The 24217-nt window shown below is 35.8% G+C and overlaps 1 protein-coding gene across 2 annotated transcripts in view; it reads right to left on the bottom strand.

Moving 5' to 3' along the window:
- PTER (phosphotriesterase related) overlaps nt 1-22898 on the bottom strand; it is a 52577-nt gene extending 29679 nt beyond the window's left edge. Inside the window, exon 1 of one of the 2 annotated variants that reach the window (XM_026716127.2) lies at nt 22753-22898. The gene's annotated coding sequence lies outside the window, so the exon portion shown is untranslated. Of the gene's footprint in view, nt 1-3315; nt 3340-22752 lie in introns of those variants that run through there. The other variant, XM_087915897.1, reaches the window with a different exon arrangement.
- Between the last annotated feature and the right edge of the window lie 1319 nt (nt 22899-24217).

Below are 24217 nucleotides of genomic sequence, written 5' to 3'. Positions count from 1 at the left end.
AATTTTCTTATTACATAGACTAGAATACTGTAGTAGATATCTATTTATGATATAGGGGAAAAGACTGTGGAGTGAGATATTAAATTGAAATACGTGAATAGATTTTCAAATACAAGACCCAAACACTGAATGGTGATTTGGGATAATATATCTAAAATTGTGCATCAACAAAAACAAATACTTAGAGAGATGACATCCACGACAACTATGGCCTTAAAAACAGGAAGGAAGGCTACCCCGACCCTATCGACTACGTTGATACCCACCCCACCAACAACTCAAAAAACTATCGAGGAGTCCTTAACAGGGGAAAAGCAGCCTAATGTCCCCAACATTAATATACAAACTTCCTTATTATGCAGGAAGCTATATCTAAAATGCAAGAAATGATGATTAAAAATCACAATGAAACTAGAGCAGATATAAGCGAATTGAAAGATGAGATGGGGAAACTGAAGGCTGAAATGAAAGCGGATATATCGAAGGTGGAGGGTAAGATAGGGTCTCTACAGCAGGCCATGGAGAAAAATGAAGTGAAAATAAAATATATAGAGAGTAGAACAACACGCATGGAGACTAACTTTGAAAGGATGGATGAGGAATTTAAAAATGTACTTAGAGAAATGGAAGACTCACTGGTTCACCTCGAGTTGGACAAAGCAATGGCGTATTTAAGGTTCCAGAATGTGGCTGAAGCAAAAAATGAAGAATTGGAACATTTGATGGCAGAAATATTGGCTGAATGGTTAGGAAAAGAAAAAGATGACCTAATTAAAGAGTTTGATGAGGTATATAGGGTTAGCACAAGCTACACCAGAGGCAACAACTGTCCAAGAGAAATCCATATCCGCTTCTCTAGGAGATGTCTGAGAGATTTAATTTTGAAAATGTCTAGGGAGGAAACGATAACATATAAAGGCAGAGAAATTATGATTTTAAAACAAATTCCAAAGAAAGTGAGGACGATAAAACAAGATTATAAATTTCTAGCTAATGATTTAAATAAAAAAGGAATCCAATTTAAATGGTTAATCCCGGAAGGGATGTTAATTACGTGGAAAGAAAGGAAAATCAAAATAGAATCGATAGAACAGGCCCAAGACTTTTATCAACAGCTCACGGATACGAATGGTCAATCCACTAAAGAAGAACTTAAAAGGAGACCACAGGAGGACCGATATCGTCACAGAACCCAAAAGGAACGATTTTCTCCAATTTCAAGTGATAAACCACAACCTGGGAGAGAAGAGCAAATCCCACAACAACAACAACAAGAAGAGAATCGAATCATTACTAGGCAAAAATCTAAGCAGACGTAGATAAATGGTGGAGGGGAAGAAGTTGCTCTCCATCAATATAAATGGATTAAATTCAATATCAAAAAGAAAAAGGATATTTTCAAAACTTATTCAACATAACGCAGATATAATATGTCTTCAAGAAGCACATATTTCAAAAAATGATGAAAGACATCTAATTTGTCCAAAATTAGGGAAACTTTTTACAGCACCGGCCGATAAACACAAGAAAAAAGGAATTGCAATTTACGTAAAACAAGATGTAAAGGCAGAATTAACCTGGTCGGATCCCGAAGGAAGAACTCTGGTTATACAAGTTTGGATAAACCACATCACATTTTTACTTGTAGCAATCTATGCCCCAAATGAAGACCAAGGAAATTTTTTAAACACCTCCACCAAAAATAGTAGGCTTGAAAAAAGGAACATTTGCTTGATTGGCGATTTTAACTCCATTGCAGACTACCAAAAAGACCATAGTAATATAGGGAAAAAACAAGAAGGGGAAAAGGGAACTTTCTCTGGCATGTAAGGAAATGATGAAAGAGTTAAATTTAAAAGATTTATGGAGGGAACAGAACCTTGAAGAGGAACAATTTACATACTATTCCAATCCACATAAGACTTGGACTAGAATAGATATGGCTTGGATGGATTTGGATTTGGCTAATGAAATAAAAGAAATTAAAATCCTACCAAATGAATGGGCTGACCACAACCCAATACAGCTAATTTGGAGAGACAGGAGAGGAATAAAAAAAGATGGACACTAAATACCCAAATAGTAAGCGAAGAAGAGTATATTAATAAGCTGAAAGAGGAGCTAAACTATTTCCTAAAAGATAACAATAATGAAACAACTTCAAAACAGAATATTTGGGATACTATAAAGCAATTATAAGAGGTACAACAATTTCCTATAATGCTATGAGAAACAAGAGAACTTATGCCCGACAAAACGTATTACAACAACAAATCAAAGACTTAGAAATACAATCACAAAAAACCCCTAAGATCCAAGGAATATAAAACCAGTTAATATTAGCCAAACATAAGCTGAATTTAATTGAACAAGATAAAATAGAAGTTAGTTTGAGAAGGTCCAAACAAAATTATTTTGAACACGCTAATAAACCAGGAAGATGGCTATCTTATAAACTTAAAAAAGAAAAAGAAAAGAGACTGATACACCAACTAATACACGAGAAAGGCATACCACAACATGAGATTGAGAAGAAAAAGATATTATAGTAAACTATTTTCCAAAGATTATATAAAAAGAAGAAATCAATGAAGACAAAATAAGAACTTATCTGGAGAATACGAATGATAAAACAATAGGGAAAGAGAGAAAGAATTATTAAATAAGGATATTACATGGTCTGAGTTGAAATCTGCAATGGAGAACCAAAGTAATAACAAATCCCCTGGTCCAGATGGGATTCCAGTAGAATTGTACAAAGCTACAATAGAGTTAGTAGGGCCACTGAAGTGTTTAACGAAGTACTTTTGGCAAACAAAATGCCAGACTCATGGAGGGCGTTGATTTCATTAATTCGAAGGAGGATGTAGATGCCAGATATATCAACAATTATAGACCAATTTCACTTTTAAACGCTGATTATACATTATTTACCTCAATTATAGCGAATAGAGTAAAACAAGTTTTAAATTTATACATTCATGGAGATCAAAATGGTTTCCTTCCGTCCCGCCAAATCAAAAATAATCTAAGAACCGTTATTGACATCTTAGAATATTATGAAGTTCATCCAGAGAAACAATTTGCACTCATGTTTTTAGATGCGGAGAAAGCATTTGATAATCTACATTGGCACTTTTTAATACAAAAAATCTATAACATGAGTCTGGGCACTAAATTCGAGAATATTATCACAACAATTTACAACACCCAACAGGCCAACATACTAATTAATGGTGAACAAACAGGCCCATTAAACATTGAAAAGGGCGTTAGACAGGGTTGCCCCCTCTCACCCCTCCTATTTATACTTACTTTAGAATCACTGTTAATGCGGATAAGACAAAACTCTGAAATCCAAGGAGTAAGGGTCAAAGCAGAGAAATATAAACTATAGGCGTTTGCAGACAATATGGTTTTCTTCCTAGAGGAACCCATGGAAAAAGGACATAACCTAATAAAAGAACTAGAACAATTTGGTTCAGTAGCAGGATTAAAGATCAATAGAAATAAGACAAAATTAATGACTAAAAATCTAACAGAGAATCAGAGGAAAGAATTAGAAAAAACCATAGGGATACAGGCAACAAAAAAGGTCAAATATTTAGGCATATGGTTAACACCACATAGTAAATCGCTCAAAGAGAATAATTATGATAAACTATTACAGCAAATTAAGAAAGACCTAGAATCCTGGAATAAGCTGCAGCTTTCTCTATTAGGCAGGATTGCCACGATCAAAATGAACATCTTACCAAAATTCCTTTACTTATTCCAGACAATCCCAATTAAATTACCAAAAAATTTTTTTGAAGATATAAATAAGGTAACACTTAAATTTATTTGGCAAGGGAAAAAAGCTAGAATCAATATTAAGGCTTTACAAGATGCAAAAAGTAGAGGGGGGCTAGCGCTCCCAAATTGAGAATTATATTATTGGGCAGCCAACTTATTATGGTTAAAAGGCTGGGTTAATTTACTCAACAAAAGAACTTTAGCCTTAGAAGGGCACGATCTTCAGAGAGGGTGGCACGCATTTCTATGGGAAGTGGGGAAAACTAAACAGTCGTATTTTCATAGACACCTTATTAGAGATTCATTATTAACTAATTGGAAAAAAATATGCAAAAAACATTATTTAAAAATTCCGATTTGGCTTTCAACAATGGAGGCAATGGTTCATCCCAACAATTTGGATATAACAAAAATGACTAAATATAAAGATTTATTAGACCCTCTAGGAAAATTAAGAACTCGACAGGATTTACAGGAACAGGGATTTAAAATTGACCAGTGGTTATATATACAAATCCATAGTAGATACAAACAAGATATCAAAGAGTTTGGAATCCATAGCAAATTACAATATTTAGATAAAATCTTATTAGGATCAAATAAAAAGAATATCTCCAAATTTTATAAATATTTATTGGAGGTAGAATTAGAGCAAGAGATAGTGAAAGGGAACATGATAACGTGGCGTAGGAATATTGGAAGAAGCATTACATTAACAGAATGGGAAAAGATCTGGAATAGAAAGATCAAGATTACGAAATCGGCGGCGTACAAAGAAAATATGTATAAAATGTTATATAGATGGCACTTATCCCCTTTGAGGTTGGCGAAGATGAACCCTAACATGAGCTCAAGGTGTTGGAAATGCAAAAGCACTGAAGGAACATTTTTCCACACGTGGTGGTCTTGTAAAATTACCCAAAAATTTTGGCAAAAAAATCAGAAAATGGTTGGAGGAGATAACTAAAGAACAAATAGACTATAAACCAGAGTTCTTCCTGTTAGGGATCTCTGATAGATATTTATCCAAAAAGACAAAATACGTAATAATTCATATTCTAACTGCGGCTAGATTAGCGTTTGCTCAATGTTGGAAATCACCTCATACACCCTCAGAGCAAATGGTTATTCAGAAAATTTGTGAGTGTGCTGAAATGGATAAACTAACGATAGCGTTAAAAAACAAAGAGTCCTCAACATTTTACGACAACTGGGACTCATGGTATAATTGGCTTACACAGAGACAAATTATGTAAATGATAAAAAGTAACTTAAACATAATGAAAAAGAGGAGTAGATTGGATATGACAAAGAGAAATGATCCTTACAGACTGTCACAAAAAGATATCATTCGTTTTTAATTGTATTTAATTGTATTTTCTACCCTATTCTCCCTCCCCTTCCCTTTCCCTCTCTCCCTCTATATCTTTTCTCTTCCCCCCAACCAGCGTTTATCCGGTGTGTTAGGCCGGGTGTTTTCCTTCTTTCCCCCTAGCCGTTCTCTTTCTATTTTGTAAATGTATTGTCGATGTGTTTTTAAATTGTAAATTCAATAAAATCTATTTTTTAAAAAAAGAGATATACTAATTCAAAAATTGTTGCCCTATGATGCACTATTTCATCAAATTGAAGGCTACAAACATTCAGACACAAAAGTGTTATACTGTATATAGCTAAACTATTAGACCTCAACTATATGTATATCCTCAAGATGTGATAAAATTGCAGTATTTCAAAATACTTTTAGCAAATCAGCACTAAATTGTCTTATGTTAATTTTATTTTTTATTTCTACATACCAGTACAAAAGGAGTTGAAGGAGAGGCCAAGAAAGATCAAACTGCTACTGAATCAAACAGAATAATTTTAATTTAGAATTTATCACTTAAGCCAAATAACTCTGAATGTGACCTATAGAAAGTTAATGGTGCATACAGTAGTTTTCAGAATCACTAATTAATATAATCTCAATCTATAAAACATTAGGATAGTGAAGTTTACATAACATGCTTTTTATTTTCAAATAGGCATATTTATATCCACATACAGAAGAATGCCATCAGAATTGTTTCTCAAGATACTACAACAATATAAACATTTTTGTTCTGAATATGTATATATCAGCAAAATAAGTCACAGACCCAGTTAGAATTACCAATAGTCCTTGATATACGATTGGTCACTTAAAAGACATTCAAAGTTATGACAGACCCCACCAAAAGCTACTAACAACTCTATTTCGAAGTTGCAGCTACAGTTACAGTTACAGCTCCTGATGGTCATTCACTCTTTCAACTGATTGCAGGGATGCTGCAGTGCTCCAACCTCTCTTCCCTCATCCTGCACCACTGTGACTCTTCTGGCCTTCAGCTTATTTGCTATATACAGTCACTCATTGCACACTTACATTTTTAAGATTTCCAGACCTCAGGGTCAGACAACTTGTCCCTGGATTATATAGCTGCCTCCTGGAAGTTGCTGACACTTTGGTCCACCCACATGGTGGCTTCCGCATGGCTACCTTGCAACGCACAGATGAACTGTTCTGTTTTTCCACCAGTTTGCATGGTATTGTGCAGACCTTGTTAAGGCAGCACAACGGTAGAGCTTACTCCTGGGCAACCAGTGAGGCATCTGCAAGGAGTTGAAAAGGTTAAGAGAGGAGGAAGGTGTAGGGCCTGGTGGGATGGAAAGGTACAGGGACCTAGTTGAAGGGCAAAATGGCCTGTGAGACCCAGTAGGAAAGGTCTGCAGGGACCAATGGGCGAGAAAAAGGCCTGCAGGGAATCAATGGGGATACAAAGCATGGTGAACCTTGAGGGGTGGGGTCCCAGGGCAGGTAGACCTGGGCCTGCACTGGATTCCTAAGGGCTTTTCCCATGCTGGAGGCACTTCATGCTCTGCTTAACAAATTGCACATTTGTTTAATGCCACATTAGAGACAGCATAGAATAGGGGTTGTTAAGCAAGGCCTTATTTAATGGCTATCACCATGATCAAATGTAAAGGATCGACTTTATTATAGTCATATCTCAAAAATACTGTTTGGAAAAAACGCCACTATTTATAAGGTTGTAATAACAACTAAGTATGATAAACAATGTACAATTTATATTGTAATTCTGATTTGGTAAATATGTCTTGTAGAGTTGTAATTGCAGGAATGTTCCAATCTCTGATGGCAAACCTCAGATAAAGAATGTTTCCAAGCAAATACAACTCAGGCAAACAAAGTCACTAATCTATGGATACAGGAGGATTAGAGGGGAAGTAGACATACGTTAGACTTTAACTAGAGATAATTAATTGTATGGATTACTGTACTAAACAGTAACGAAAGTTAAGCAGTAACCAAACTTATCCAATGATGGAGGATAACTAAAAATGTATATAAATGCAAGACTATACTCCAATAAAGATCATCATCATAATTCAGTTGTTCATGATCAAACAACTCGACTGCCTTGTCATTACAACAATGTCTTAATACTATTAGCTTGTATATTCAAGTATATTAAAATATGTTCTATCAATAAAATACAACATTATAACAATTCTAAATCAAAATTACTTTGAACCATAATATCAAATTGCAGATATAATTGATGTAATTCTTTGTATTTCAGGGAAGGAAAAAGATTGCACCCACTGATTCTTTGGAAAGATCTTTTTGCCCTCAGTACCTCAAATGAACTTTTTAGATAATTTATTCAACAAAATAATATGAAATATTAGTATATCTGTAATACATGGAGCTTTTCCACTTAGGATTCTGGTAATTTCTTTCCTGAGTCTGTGCAAACAAATGTTGTCTTGAAGTTTCAGGCCATTTTATTTGTATTTGGTTCACTTAAGTCAGATGCAATAATTACCTCAAATGAGAAGAACAGCACAGTGCAATATTCTGATGCAAATTTTACTGAGTCCAATGAAATGTACAAGAATTTATTCAATTTCTTTAAGAATATTTACAAATTGTTAAAAAGGTAATATTAGACCACAAGATTTGCAAGAATAATACTTTAACTCTCTTTCTTTAAAGGTCTTTCTTTAAAAGTCTAAAGAATTGGACCAGCTATGAAGCCAAGTAAAATATGTTAAGTTACTCATTTGAAATGATGAGCAGAAATTGATTACATATTCTGCTTGAACTCTATTATGTATAATGGTATCAATACCTTGGCCTTTTCAAGATTGCAGAGATAAAAAATAATCTTGGACTATTCCACTTTTTAAAATGAAAAACCCAGTTCCTATGAAAAAGTCAATTTCTATTCCTGAAAAACATATAAAAGTGAATATGAAAACCTGACAGTACACCCATCATTTGAATTGATCGTATCAAGATATTATCCTAATAAAGAATTTGATTTTAAAATATATGTCCAATATATTTCTGTTCTTTTTGGTGAAACATTCTATACTTTTTAAAATACGTACAGATTTTTAGACTAAGTATTTATCACTTTAATTAGAACTACAATATTTATTTTAAGTTATCTTTAAACAACTAAAGTAGAATTAAAGCAATTTAGTTTATAATAGTTTGGTCCAACTGGTTCTGCTGGAAAGATTGTAACTTTCCAGCAGAAACAGCAATTAGAGAAGCAATAATTTATTCTTGGTTTAAGTTGTTATTCAACAGTTGGAATTTTTTACAATTATTCAGCACAGCTGAAAACAATGTGGCTTAAGTCATTTGAAATCCTAATAGAAATCCTACTCCATTGTGAAATCCGAATAGAAAATGGGTGTCCAATCATTTGCCTGGGCAAATGATTGAGTGAAAAGGAATTTTTTGAGCCTCATATACGATATAGTTAATGTATATAAATAAACAACTTCCTTTATTTTTAATTATTTTTACTACAACATTGTGGGACTGTTCATGGTGGAATGAAGCCTGTAGGCACTGGATTGGACGTGCCTGATCTGAAGTTCTTGCAATTCCTATTATTTTTTTCTGCTTTGAAATTTAATTATAGCAAACAATATTTTAATACAGTGTTTTTTATGCAATACATTTACTATAAGCCTTATTGTTTGCTACAATTAAATTAATTTTTTGCACATTAATTTAGGCCATAAAATTATTATGTAATGACAATTCGTTTATTCCAGTTCCTTCAATGAGCATCATCAACATCATTTAGCCATTGTCTATCACCTGCAGGATGAAGGCCTCTTCAGCAGGTTTCCAACCAAGACAGTCTTGAGCTTTTTTTTGCCAATTGGGCCAATAATATTTGCTGATGTTGTAGTTCCATCTTGTTTTAAGTCTCTTTCGTGGATGCTTTTTATCAAGTGTGATCCAAGAATTTATGATTGCCTTGGTTCACCTGCCATCAGTTCTTCTTGATATGTGACCAACCATTTCCATTTCCATTATTTTACTCTCTTGATGATATAATATACTTTCGTTTGTTCTCTAATCCATGGCTGTCAAACTTCCAGCCCACGGACCAGATTCGTCATGTGCTGGCCACACCCATGCCCAGTTTAGCAAAGGGAAAAATGTCCCAATACATCACATGATGCTGCCATGATGACATGGATTTGACACACCCCTACTCTAATCCATGTGCAGGTCTTTCCATCTTGTCTTGTAATATTGAGTATGTATCTTTCCATAGCTGTTTGTGCCACTCAAAACTTTTGTATCGATTGTGAGGTTAGTGTCCATGTTTCACTGTTAGAACAGGTAGTACACACTGATAGTGGGAGGTTTTCTTGAAAATTTTGCTAAGCTTGCCAAATGCCTATCAACCACATTTAACACAGCATTCAATTTCCTTTACTATATCACTTTCCACGGAGATATGTTGGCCAAGGTTTATGTAGTAGTCTACTACGTTTAGTTATTTTCCAGATATTTTTTTAAAAATCTGTTTAAAGTGAATTAATTAAACATAACTTGGCTATTTTTCAGGTTTATTATTAACCCAAATGGTTCTGCTGCTTTGTGCATTTGGTGTTTGACTTCATGCGTATGATACTCTTATAAGTACCATAAGAAAAGCGAAGACATCCTTTGGCAAAAATTAAAAGTGGAAGGAGGGTGGCATTAGTTCCAATAGGCCGCTATCCAGGCAATATAGCCATGGCAAAAATCAGACAATCCTGGCTAAACAGTGTGCTAATACAACACATTTACTTTTACAGTTAAGCCTAATCAGCATATTATCTTTTGACTGAATGATGCTAACTGATGGTCGTTTAGGCTAGTAATTAAGTTTCCAAAAGCCACAATAAATATATATATATATATACCCCATCATTAAGCAGTTATTTAATAACAAAACAAGTTCAGTCATAATTTTCATTCTTTAATAAAATTTATTTTTATTTTATTACATTTATTTCAAAAAAAGGAAATAGAGCATCTTTCAAAAGAATGAAATTGAACTCCACTGCAAAATTTTAGTTAAGTCTGTCATAGATTCCTTTACAAAAGTGCAGTAAACCATCCATAATCTAAAATTGGAGAATATTTTACCAGTTAGCCAAAAATAATTTGTTAATGGACAATACTACTTAGTGGTACAATATTGTACAATATTGTACAATTACAATATTGCCATCAACTAAAAAAAAAATCAGTAGCTTTGAAAATTGCCTCAACTGGTTAATGGGAAGACTGAAACTGAAGTTAAATATGAGAAAAGAAGCATAGTGCTAATAAACGTATAATTAAACTGAGGTAATGAGTTCAATCTGCTTTTGACAGAGCAGATCTCTCTTTGAAAGGACACATTTCTATTGTTGAAATTACAGTTGTCAATACACTCACAGATGGGGGCTGTGATCAGGAAAATCCTAGGAATAAACAACACAGGATTTACATGAAGGATTTTGAAGGAAAAAAAAACTCCTAGATGCATCATGCTGTACTGAATTGTAATTTCATCTATAGCTTCAGCTGCAATTCTTCTGAAATGGCTCAGATTGGGCAATTATCTATTCCTCAATTACATCCCGTCCTGACTATTGCAATGTATTCTATGTGAGACTTTTTAATGTGGTCCAGAGGTTGCAATTACTGCAAAATGTGACAGGTTGCTAATTAGTTCAATAATGTCTATACTGAATAATCATAATGTCTATACTGAATAATATTTACTAGTTAGGATACAATGTAAGGTAAGAGCATTAACATCGGTTCTTAGATAGCTTAAACTAAGAGATCATTCCTTTTTTTTTTTTTCGTTATATATAAATTTTATTGAATTTACAATTAAAAAATAACATAACAACATTACATATGCAACAGAGAGAAAAAAAGAAGAAAGAAAGAAGAGAAAGAGAGAGGAAAAGAAAAGAAAAGAAAAAAAAATGCTCGGTCTTGCGACCGAAAAAGGAGAAAAAGAAGTATAAAAGAGAGAGAAAAAACAAAGAGACGGAAGAAAAAAGAAAGTACGTTAAAACCAAACAGATATTCTTTTTGACAGTCTGCAAGATCCAATTCTCCTACCTTACTTTAAATATACACATCTTATCACTATTTATGCTTAAATTACCCATTATTCCTTGAACAGTTTATCTCTGATATAACCAATTATACCACGCATTCCAATTATTATCAAATGCTGAAGACTCTTTATTTTTAAGAGCTATGGTTAAATTGTCCATTTCTGCGCAGTCACATATTTTCTGAATGACCAATTGATCTGTAGGTAAACAGGATGATTTCCAGCACTGGGCAAATGCTAATCTGGCCGCAGTTAGAATATGAATTATTATATATTTCGTCTTTTTAGGAAAATGTTTATCAGAGATCCCTAGTAGGAAGAACTCTGGTTTGTATTCGATTTGTTCTTTGGTTATCTCCTCCAGCCATTTTCTAATTTTTGCCAGTATTTCTGGGCTTCTTTACAGGTCCACCACATATGAAAGTAGGTTCCCTCTATGTTTTTACATTTCCAACATTTTGGACTAGAGTTTGGGTTCATTTTCGCTAACCTCGAAGGGGATAAGTGCCATCTATATAACATTTTATACATATTTTCTTTGTACGCCGCAGATTTCATAATCTTAATGATTCTATTCCAGATCTTTTCCCATTCTGTTAATGTAATGCTTCTTCCAATATTCCTACTCCACATTATCATGTTCCCTTTCACTATCTCTTGCTCTAATTCTACCTCCAATAAATATTTATAAAATTTAGAGATATTCTTTTTAAACTAAGAGATCATTCCTTTATAAATCTGCTCAGCTACTAAGATCTGCTGGAGAGGCTATTTTGAAGGTTTCAACACTGTACAAGGACCATCTTTCTAGCATGAAGGAGAGTTCTATATTGCTCTCAAATTACGGGCAGCATTGCATCAGTAGTGTGTTCAATCCCTTGCTCATTGCTAGGTCAGAAAATATTGACAGATAAACCTCTTTTGCCAGGCATTTAAATTTTAAATGATTTTACTACCTTTCTGAATTTAATCTGATTTTTAAACATGTATATTCTATTTTATTTTTTGTATTTTAAACTATAGCCACACTAAATGTGCAACAGCAAAAGAGAACAAAGAAAGAAGTCAAGTAATTAATTAAATAAGTAAGCTACCAGCACTTTAATGCAAATGTATTTATATCTTCAAAAAGGAAAACATATACTTCATTTAATAAGCTTTAAGTTTAAAGAAGGAGCTACTCTTTTGCTTCTATTATAAAGCATGATGCATCCAGGAATTGTTGTTTTTTTTCAAAATCCTGCATGTAAATTAAACTCTCTGTTATTTATTCCTAGGATTTTAAAATTTCCTATTTCCTATTTTTATCCAAACCATTCACCTTCTTCTGTATTTCTAATACTGCTATTCAAATAAATGGAAAGTGACAACTAGACATTTAATCTGATACATTCAATAGTAATAATATAAAATTGTTAATACTTTTCAAGTATCATACTTTAATTACAAAATGTCAAAGCACCCAACGTTTATTTTTAAAAATATTTTGGTCATTTCTAGTCTATCTCACCAACATTAAAAGCTCTGGAATTCCTACTTTTGAAAATGAAATTTTTTTGTCTGCCTTTATGGAAAATATGATATCATCATCAACAATTTCCAATTCTACAATATCTTTTTCTGTAAGATTTTTGCCAAGGTAAAGATATGGAGAATAAAGTTACATCAGAACATTTTAATCTGATGTCATGGGGTATTGATTTTAAATGCCTGGTTCTCTATACACATTTAAATTAGAATAGTATATATCTAGTCTAGTCATGACACTTATTTTCCAATGTTATCCACAAGGACAGTGTTCAATCAAGAAGTCAGGGCTGTAACTTTTCAATTTGTCTGCATCACCAACTCTCATGGTGCCTGAAACTGAATGCTGACTAAAATGGAAGCACTGGTCTCAAAACATAACCTGCTTTTGACATATGGCTATATATGTCAAAAATCATTAATAATGGTAAACAACTTTAATATTCTCCTGCTCCCCAAAAATGTATACTACCAGCAACAGCTTATAGTGATAGTTTTTAATGGCTGTCCACAGTTAACAAACTGATTCACATAGATAATCACATATTCTACTTCCTGTAGTTCTTCCTTTGTTTAAATTTCTCCCCCACTTCAATAACTATATACATATAGTTATATATACAAACCATTCTGGCACAGAAGTAGGCTAGCCCCAAATTTAAAACTGAAACAACTGTAAAAGTCTGACTCACAGACGAACACAATACAGAAGCCTGATGATGGCAGATGAGATTCTGCCGAAACGTTGCTACAACTTTAAAAGCACAACTATAATGACGTGGGAAAATACCCGAACAAAGCTGAATAACATACATATAAATACCCGCAAAAACTTAAGAATATATACATACATACATACATACATACATACATATATATTCTGAGGCTTTCGCGGGTATTTGTATGTGGATCTTTGGTTATTCAGGTTTTCTCCTGCGTAAAATTGGAAGTATCTGGGCGACGTTTTGATGAAGTCTCATTAATCATCTTCAGGTGTGTGTCTTCGGCTTTGTGCTTCTTGGAGTAATGTGAGCTTGCAGCTGCTTCTTCCTTTTAACTGCTAGTGGGGGTGTGACAACCAATGTGAACACCCCCCCACCCAATCAGAACACAGCCAAGCCCCCACCCAATCAAATCACACCCCCACTAGCAGTTAAAAGGAAGAAGCAGCTGCAAGCTCACATTACTCCGAGAAGCACAAAGCCGAAGACACAAGCCTGAAGATGATGAATGAGACTTCATTGAAACGTCACCTAGATACTTCCAATTTTATGCGGGAGAAAACCCAAATAACCAAAGATATATATATGTGTGTGTGTGTGTGTGTGTGTGTGTGTGTGTGTATGTATGTATGTATGTATGTATGTATGTATGTTGTGACTGAAAGGGTTGAGCCTGCTGTGAGTTTGAATCTGATGCATCTGAAGATGGAAGGTTTGAGCCTGCTGTGAGTTTGGAGTCTGATGTATCAGAGGACACAGGTGTGAGTGGTGAGGATGAGAGAGTGTCGGAGACACGATCATCTCCAGAACCTTCCACTTCATTCATACCTCAAGTGTCAGCAGCTGATCCACAGAACGTGACAGAGGCTTCGAGTGATGACGAGACTGACGGATGTTGGCTTGATGCTAGAACTAGAAGAAGATTGAGACATCAATCTCAATTTGCAAAGAAATGTCAGGCCAGGGATTAATTAGAGAGACTGACACGCCCCTTCAGGGGATATAAGGAAACGTGCTAGCTCTTATTGCTTCTTGGAAGCAAAGTGTCTTTTGGTTTGGAGATTGCATCTGATTTATGGTTGGCTTGGACTTGCCAGACAGATTCCAGGAAGACTGCCAAGGACTGTGTAAACAGAAGCAATTAACACTGTCGTGTCTAGGTTTGTCTGCTTGGGCATTTGAACTTTGGAACTTTGGATTCTCACCTGTGGATACAGGTGAGACAGAACATATATATGTGTGTGTGTGTGTGTGTGTGTGTGTGTGTGTGTGTGTATGTATGTATGTATGTGTATATATATATATATATATATATATATATATATATATATATATATATATATATGTATAATATAATGTGTGTGTTATATATAATATATATAATATTTTAAAAATTAAAATTAAAAATTTAATTAAAAATTAAAATATGTTTAATATATATGTTTAATCAATCCATCTCAAAGTATTGTTTAAATCTACATCTGGAACTTCAGAGCTTAAAGTCCAATTTTCATTGCATGATTCTAAATGAAGCATCTCCCACAGATGGTGATCTAGTCTCTGCTTGAATATATCCTTTGAAGGGGAAAATATAGTCTTAAACGGGAATCAGTTCCACTGTCAAATTGCTGTTAATGTTAGCAAAAAATGTTCTTACATTTAATAAGAATCTGCCTTCCTATAACTTAAATTTACTATCTAATGTCTTGCCCTCTTCAACAAAACAGAATAGTTTTATGACATCCTTTCAAATACTTCAAGAATACCATCATTCTTAAGGGAAGAACACTGCATTTGTCTATTACATTTCAATCTGCTATTTCTTAACCTTGTGATATCATTTTCAATTGTATTTCTTTTTTGTGATAATAGCTATCTCACCCAATTTTGGGTCATTTCTACCAGGTTAAGTGTTCTTAGATTCCCCCCATCTTTTCATCTAAGTCATTAATAAAAAATCCTGAACTGCAGAGACTCAGGACTGAATTTTGTGATACGCAGGGAACAGTAACTTTAGTATAATGATTAATTTACTTAATTTATTTGAGTCAGCATTGATTCTTTGTGACTACTTGAACAAGTCCCTCTAGTTTTCTTGATAAGATTTCCTTCCTAGGGCTGAGAAAGAGTATTTGGTCCATGATTGACTTTTGTGCTCAAAGCAGGACTAGAACTCACAGTCTCTTGGTTTCTAGCCTTAACCATTAAACCAAATAGGCTCTTAATTGATTAGTCTATGATTTTTAACATCTATTTAATACAAAGTTTCTAATAATGATGTTCCTGATTATGAAAATGAGATAAGTTTAGTCTAGAATATAAATATTCTTGATAAATCCAGATTGTGCCCTGGTAGCAGCCATACTGATTGATAAGCACATTGAAACGATTTTCTTTGTGATTCACTCTAGCATCCTGCCAAGTATCAGTGTCATAGTGACTGATCTGCAGTTGCCTGGATTCTGCTTTTCCTCTTTTAAAAGATAGGAATCTTTGTGTTCCATCAGTCACATCTGGCATTTCATAGCAATCCATGATTACTTAATACATAACGGTTCAGCGGTCAGCTAATTTCTTGAGAACCATATGAAGCAGTTTACTAGACACTTAATTTCATTTAAAGTAAACATGTCTTGATAATCTTTCAAGCTTCAATACTGCCACTTTGTAGTCCTTAGAAATTCCCATTGGAACAGCTACCTTTTTTTAAAGAGGTTGAACAAAAATGCAAGTAGCCCTGCCCTACTTGCAACATTGGTTGTATGTTGCCTTCTTAAGCAATTCTAGGCATGTCAGAATATGCACATAGTAAAAACATGAACAATATCAAAATCACACTAAAAACTTTTTTTTATTATCTTCACCTAAATGCCTGAATTATAAGGTATCCTAGCATTTTCCCCAACTCATATTGTTTAGGGGAGTAAGAAGATTCTACCCGGAGAAGACAATTCCCAAAGTAACAAAGACACAAATCATACAGGTTCTCACAGGTTATAACCAGCACCTTGAAACTGGTCCATAAGCCTCCTGAAAACCAGTGCAGCTTTTGCAATGTTATTCTGATAAATTAGCTAGATTTGGTCAGTGTGCAAACAGCTGCATTTTGGGCCAGCTACAGTTTCTAGGTTACCATAAAGAGCAGCCCCATACAGAATGTATTGTAGTAGTGTAACTTAACACTACTACAATGTTAAAGTTACTGAGTTACTTTTGTAACAATTTCTATTTCAGGAATGGACTTAAGTGATAAAAGTGGCCAAAGGTTCTCTGGATAAAACAGCTTTCACTTGTTCCAGCAAGAAATCAAAGTCCAAGGGAACAGCCAAACTGCACACAAGCTTTGTAGTGGCAGTACAGCTCTGCCCAGAGCAATAGCTGAACTACTGTATGTAATGTTTTTCAATGTCAACAATTTTAAGATATGTGGACTTCAGGTCTCAGAATTCTCCACCCTGTATGGCTGAAGAATTTTAGGCGTTGAAATGGAAATAGTGAACCTATATAAAGCAGTGCTTCCTTTGCTATCTGTTCATATTTTGCAATCCTCACCAATCAGGCACCTTTTTCTCTTATTTTGAACTTTAAAGGAAATTTATTGTAGCTATTGGCATAATTTATTAACTATTCTGATATTTATCTTGCCAATATTATTTCTACAAATGTAGACTATCTGTGTATAGTCCTTCTGGATGGCCTGGTATCATTTCCTAGCTATATCCTTCCAAAAGCTCAGTAGCTTCTTATACTGTCATCCTTTTTTCTTTTTTCATGGAAACTGTTTGCAATGATGCTTATAGTATTTTCTTTCTTAGGAACTCCCATCTGTCTGAAGCTCCTCTTCCCATTACAGTTCTCTTACCATAGCATTCCATAGGATTATTTATGAAATAAAATATACTTTTTATGTGTAACTTAAGCTATTTTTTCCAAAGATTCTGCCAAAAGCATATAAGATCAGAAGAGAAATAAAACTTTAAACATTTTGATTGTATGGATTTTTGTTAAAAAAACAAAACAAAACCTCAAATGAATGATTTTATACAGGAAGTAAGACAAGGTGGATGGACTATGCATTCCATCTTCTTCTGCCAGCTGCCAAGTACATAGACCCACCAACTCATTTAAGCACCTTTCTTCCCTCCTTTGCTTTCCTTCCAGCGGGTGCCACTACTAAGAGCAATAGCAATAGCACTTAGACTTATATACCGCTTTATAGTGCTTAACAGCCCTCTCTAAATGGTTTACAGAGTCAGCCTATTGCCCCCAACAATCTGAGTCCTCATTTTGCCCACCTCAGAAGGATGGAAGGCTCAGTCAGCCTTGAGCCTGGTGGGATTTGAACTGCCAAATTGTAGGCAGCTGGCTGCAGAAGTAGCTTGCAGTACTGCACTCTAACCACTGCACCACAGAGGCTCATGTATAATACAAGCTATTTATAAGAATAAAATAAAATTCCATAAGAAGCTCAGCAGGGAAGCTACTGTTTTGTTACCATCTTAGCTCTGTCCCTACTACCATTATACCTATCTAAACATTTCCTATTGATGAATATTTAGTCCTCTTAAAATAGAATAGAATTCTTTATTGGCCAAGTGTGATTGGACACACAAGGAATTGTCTTGGTGCAAATGCTTTCAGTATACATAAAAGAAAAGATACATTCATCCAGAGTCAAGAATCATAAAGTACAACACTTAATAATAGTCATAGATACAATAAACAATCAGTCATACTAGGAAACAGTCAATATAGATTGTAAGGATACAAGCGACAAAGTTAAAGTCATACAGTCATAAGTGGGAGGGGATGGGAGATAAGGAGTGATGGGAAGATTAATAGTAATAGTAGCGCAGACTTTGTAAATAGTTGGAAAGTGTTGAGGGAATTATTTGTTTAGCAGAGTGATGGCATTGGGGAAAAAGCTGTTCTTGTGTCTAGTTGTTCTGGTGTGCAGTGCTCTATAGTGTTGTTTTGAGGGAAGGAGTTGAAACAGTTTATGTCCGGGATGTGAGGGGTCTGTAAATATTTTCACAGCCCTTTTTTTTCACTTGTGCAATATACAGGTCCTTGATGGAAGGGAGGTTGGTAGTAATTGTTTTTTCTGCAGTTCTAATTATCGTCTCAAGTCTGTGTCTGCCCTGTTGGGTTGCAGAACCAAACCAGACAGTTATAGAGGTGCAGATGACAGACTCAATAATTCCTCTGTAGAACTTTCTCAGCAGCTCCTTGGGCAGTTTGAGCTTTCTGAGTCAGTGCAGATGAAAGCTGCTTATGATGAAAGCTGCTTGCCTGAATTCCTTGCCTACAAGATTATTCATTTTTATATACAGATAATAAGTCTTTACTAGTAGTACTAGCTTTGGACTGGATTTTATATATTTATATATATTTGTTTTATTAAGTTTTCGTGGCTATTTATATGTATGGTATTCAGCTTTGTTTGGGTATTCTCCCACGTCATTATAGTTGTGCTTTTAACGTTGCTACAACTTTAAAAGCACAACTATAATGACGTGGGAAAATACCCAAACAAAGCTGAATACCATATATGTATGTATGTATGTATCATATATATGTATGTATGTGTATATATATATATACATACACACAGGTTATATATATATATATATATATATGTGTGTGTGTATCTTTGGTTGTTCGGGTTTTCTCCCGCGTAAGATTCGAAACCCAAACTCTGGCTCAGATACGTAGATGACACCTTCATAATCTGGCCACATGGGAAAGAAAAACTGAACAACTTCCTCACACACCTCAACAGCCTACACCCCAAAATACAATTCACCATGGAAACAGAAGCCAACAACCAACTTCCCTTCCTAGATGTCTTGGTATACAAAAGATCCAATGGTTCCCTAGGACACACCATCTACCAGAAGAAAACGCATACTAACCGCTATCTACATGCACTCTCACACCACCACCCAGCACAGATCAATTCCGTAGCCAAGACACTCATCTCCAGAACAAAATGCTTAGCCGATGAACAACACCAAAAAACCGAACTACACACTCTCACCAACGTACTTACAGCCAATGGATTCCAAAGAAAGAAGATTACCCACCTAATCCAAAAAGAAACCCCAACCAAAATCCAAGACAGAGAACAAGAAAACGGCAAAGCCCTCCTCCCATATATAAAGGCACTACAGACAAAATTAGCAAGATCCTCCAAAAACACAACATCAAAACAGCATTCTGCACAAACAGAAAAATATCCACCATCCTAAGAAACCCCAAAGACAAAATCGAATGAGAAAACCAAGGAGTATACGAAATCCCTGCACTGCCTGCCCTACCACATACATTGGACAAACTAACAGAAGAATAAATGCACGCATTGAAGAACATAAGAACTCAATCAAAAAAGAAGAAACGACCTCTTCCCTGGTCCAACACCTCAAAGCCACAGGACATGAAATTGATTTTAAAAATACCAGAACTATCGCCAAAACCGAACACTTCAACAGCAGAATAATCAGAGAAGCCATAGAGATAGAAAACGCCCACACAGCATGAACAAACGAGATGACACCTCCCGCCTTCCAGCCATTTGGAAACCCGCCTCATAAACAGGCAGTACCTAACATGAAGAAGGACACCAGACCCACACCCATGAGAGCCACACAAGATGCCACCACCACACTTCCATGTAGAAAACAGACTCTCACCCACTCAGAAGATGAGACACGACCATGGACCAGAAGCTGCACTACAGCTGCATCACTACCCACTTCAAACCCCTCCGAGCCATACATGAAGCAAACCGACACCCACTATGAAGATGCAGCAGGACCACGAACTAGAAGCCAAACAGCAAGATCACAACTCACCATCTCAAATCCCCCAGCAACTAAGACTAACCGGAGCACAACCAAGTCCCCACCTGAACAGAACACACCTCCAACCAATCAGAACACGGCTAACCCCCAACCAATCAGAATACAACCAAACCCCTACCAATGAGAACACACCCCCACCCAATCAGAACACAGCCAAGCCCCCACCCAATCAAGTCCCACCCCCACTGGCAGTTAAAAGGAGGAAGCAGCTGCAATCTCACATTACTCTGAGAAGCACAGAGCCGGAGACAGAAGCCTGAAGATGATGAATGAGACTTCATCGAAACGTTGCCTAGATACTTGAATCTTACGCGGAGAAAACCCGAACAACCAAAGATATATAAATACCATGAGAACCTCAGAAAACATATATATATATATATATATATATATATATATATTGCACGCACATGTGCGTGCACACACACACATATATGTGGTCATACTAATTCCTTTAGCTTAGATATTGTAGCCCTACTAGACCTCTCTCTCTCTCTCCCCTCCTCCTTGTTTCTCTATCTCTTCTTCCCTCCTTCTCTCTGTCATCGACAGTGAATTGATGAAAATCCATCTGTTATCTTAGCTCTTTCCCCTGAAGCTGACAAAAAGGGCAAGATGGTAGTTGTTGGTATGTACCATCTTGCTATTTTAACCCTACCTTTCGGACATTTCAGAGGTGGTATTCAGCAGGTTCTGACCAGTTCTGGAGAACCGGTAGCAGAAATTTTGAGTAGTTCAGAGAATGGCAAATACCACCTCTGACTGGAGCTTTTACAATATCCTTCCCCTGCCACGCCCACCAAGCCACGCCCACAGAACCGGTAGTAAAAAAATTTGAATCCCACCACTGAGACACTTGTAAAAAATATTATTCAGTACAAATCTCCCAAGCAGTAATAAGTAACTGATAGACACAGCTGGTTTGCAAGAACGATCAATGACTGAATCATTCAAGTAATAAACCAACACAAGTACTAATTCAGAAAACTGACATTAGGATGGTTACCCATTTTAAATACATGTAAGATATAATAACTGACACTGTGATATTGCAGAATTAATTTTTAAAAAGTTCAAATAGGAAAGACAAGGATAAATTTCAAAAAATGTTGGATTTTGGGCTGAAAATCCTTTTGTCCCTAGCCACTTAACCACTAGAAAGTATATTCTTATCCACAGCAATATTTACATGAAAGAAGAATAAAAAGTTCAAATCAGCAGATACTGCATCTGCCATCTTGCTTTTTTTAAATCTCAATCCTCCAGACACTACTGCCTGATCAAGGTCAAATTACGCATTGTTATTAAATATAGAATATATGTAGATTAATTCAAGTAGAAAATAAATATTTTTTGGATTAAAATTTCCAGTAGAACATTTAATTAAGACCTTTAAAATTGGAGAAGCACTTTGTGAACTTGCGAATGAATAGTGATCTCTGATGAAGAAACATCTGCAAGAAAATATCTCAGAGAATACAAAGGACCCCACAAAGGCACTATACTCATTACCTTATAATTAGCCAAAAATATGAGCCCCATGAACATGAAGGGAGGGATGTATATTTAATTCTGTGCTCTGCCTTTTCCGAATATAGTGAACAAGGACTACAAGGTGTTTAGGAAATTTCCTGTATATCTTAACTGCCACTTAATCTTTTGGATATTTGCAAATCACTTTTGTCTGCTAACTTTCTCTGTAAAAGTTGATCTGTATGTCACCACTTGTAAATCAAAAGACAGCTAGTTTGATGTAGTGGCTAAGATTAGTACCTGGGAGCCTACAGGGTATCCCAATCTTGCCTTGGGCACAAAGCCTATTGGGTAACTTTGAGCCAAGGCAGTAAGCAATGATACCTCACTTCTAAAATCTTCCCAAGAACACTGCAGGGACTAGTCCAGGCATTTGCCAAGAGTCAGAACTGATCGGAAGGCACACACGCATACACACACAAAGTATTCAGCTAATATGAGCGTACTTTACTCACTCATTTGGAAAAACAGCAAGCAAAGTCATGAATATTAACCCTCTGCCCTTTTTAAGGTATAGCAGGAATTCCTTCAGGTATAGCAGCAATTCCAGTGATACCTTTCACAGATACCTCAAATGCACATAAGACGTTTTGATTATCTAATTTATAAATTACAATTTAGTTAATATATGGTGATGATTTGCAAATTCAGGATTCCATAATTGTATTAATTCAGATTAAGCATTCTCTTGTCAAAAGATACAGAAAAGGGAAGTCTGTAGCACAATCCAGCAATTACTTAGAAACACCACTTGCTTGTGCGGTAGCGAAAGCGCTCGCCTGTCCTGACCTAACCATTTCACAAGGGCTCGTTCCGGGGACTTCGGGGGTGTCACTGCCTTACCAAGCGGCGAAGAAGGTGGTGCCGGTCTGCAGTTCGGCGAGCTAAACCTTCTTTTTCGGGACGTTCCCGAGGCCTCGCTGCTGGTTTGGGGGAAGGCCGCGTCTCCTGTTAGTTAGCCGCTTACTTTCGATCTTACCGACGGCGTCAGAGAACAGGACTGGCAGCTCCTCCGCCTCCCACCGCAGCGGAAGGGGGCCTCTAAGCGCCAATGCAACTCCGCCTCCCGCCTTGGCCTGAGCCAGGTGGAGCGGCGTCGAGCTTCCCCTTGGTTGGCATTTTGCTGGATTACTAATGAGGCAGAATACAGTATAAGCGGCCTGACAGGAAAGCAAGGCCCGAATGTGTCCGACTGCCCTCCGGGTATATTCAATAAATGAAAAAGACTCTAACCTATTCTCAATTTATTTTCAGGCATACTTGTCTAAACCCATGTTGTCAGCCTCAGAAATATTAAGATGTGTGGATTTCAACTCCCAGAATTTCCCCACCAACATAACTAAGTGGGGAATTCTGGGAGGTGCAATTTGCAGTTTAACGCTCCTGAGGTTGAGAAACACCTGTTTAAGAAAGCCTATGCTCGGAAGAAATGGCACTGAAGTGTAGAAGTTTCATTGGGCTGCAATATTTGCAGCCTAATTGCTCTGGTTGATCAAGAAAATTAATAGGGCTGGATTTTGTTAGGACTTAGATAAAAATCTGGTGGAAAATCCCAGGAGTCTTAGATTTGGGGAGTACAAAGAGAATTGCTTTACCATCCCTGCCATAGAAGCTAAAGGGTCTGTCTAAAAAGTTACACCAATTCAAAGGAATCTAACTTTATGACTTCCAGTTGCTTGCTCAGAACTTAATGTTGATTTATTTTAATGTGGCTAGTTGGTGTGCAAACGTGTACCTAGGGCTATGCTTAGGACCTTTATATAAACTCATTTATATAAACTTATATACTCATATTTTTGCCAGGTGCATTTCAATACTATGTCCATATCCTTTAAGGCAGGGGTCTTCAAATTTGACAGCTTTAAGACTTGTGGACTTCAACTCCCAGAATTCCTCCTCCGGTCATGTTAGGTCAGGAGTTCTGGGAGTTGAAGTTCATAAGTTTTAAACTTGCCAAGTTCAAATCACTTTGCTTTCGGGAGAAAGGGGAAGGAGGAGCATCTGGCCAAAGAGCAAAAATATGCTTCAATGTTTTAAATCATTGGCTGCATTTTGGTTCAAGGGATTAAAATTACTATATTAAGACATAAGTCCCCTCCCAACTATTTAGATTTTCCATCCTACCTTGTGCACCTGGTTACTGGACTGGTAATTTCACTGGACAAAAAAAATGTTCAAAACATTAAATTAATACAAATACAGTAAGAAGAAAGTCCCTAAAGTTCTCCAGTAAATACCATTAAGCTCCCTGAGATTTGTTTTTGTGTAAAAGTTTACCGATCTAATATATAGTTTCAGCTATGTTAGT

The sequence above is a fragment of the Pseudonaja textilis genome, chromosome Z (genome assembly GCF_049901715.1).
Source record: "Pseudonaja textilis isolate UNSWEBS1 chromosome Z, rPseTex1.2, whole genome shotgun sequence".
In the NCBI taxonomy this organism is placed as follows: Eukaryota; Metazoa; Chordata; class Lepidosauria; order Squamata; family Elapidae; genus Pseudonaja; species Pseudonaja textilis.
The sequence above is the reverse complement of the archived record's forward strand: the minus strand, read 5'-3'. Positions and strand labels throughout refer to the sequence as shown.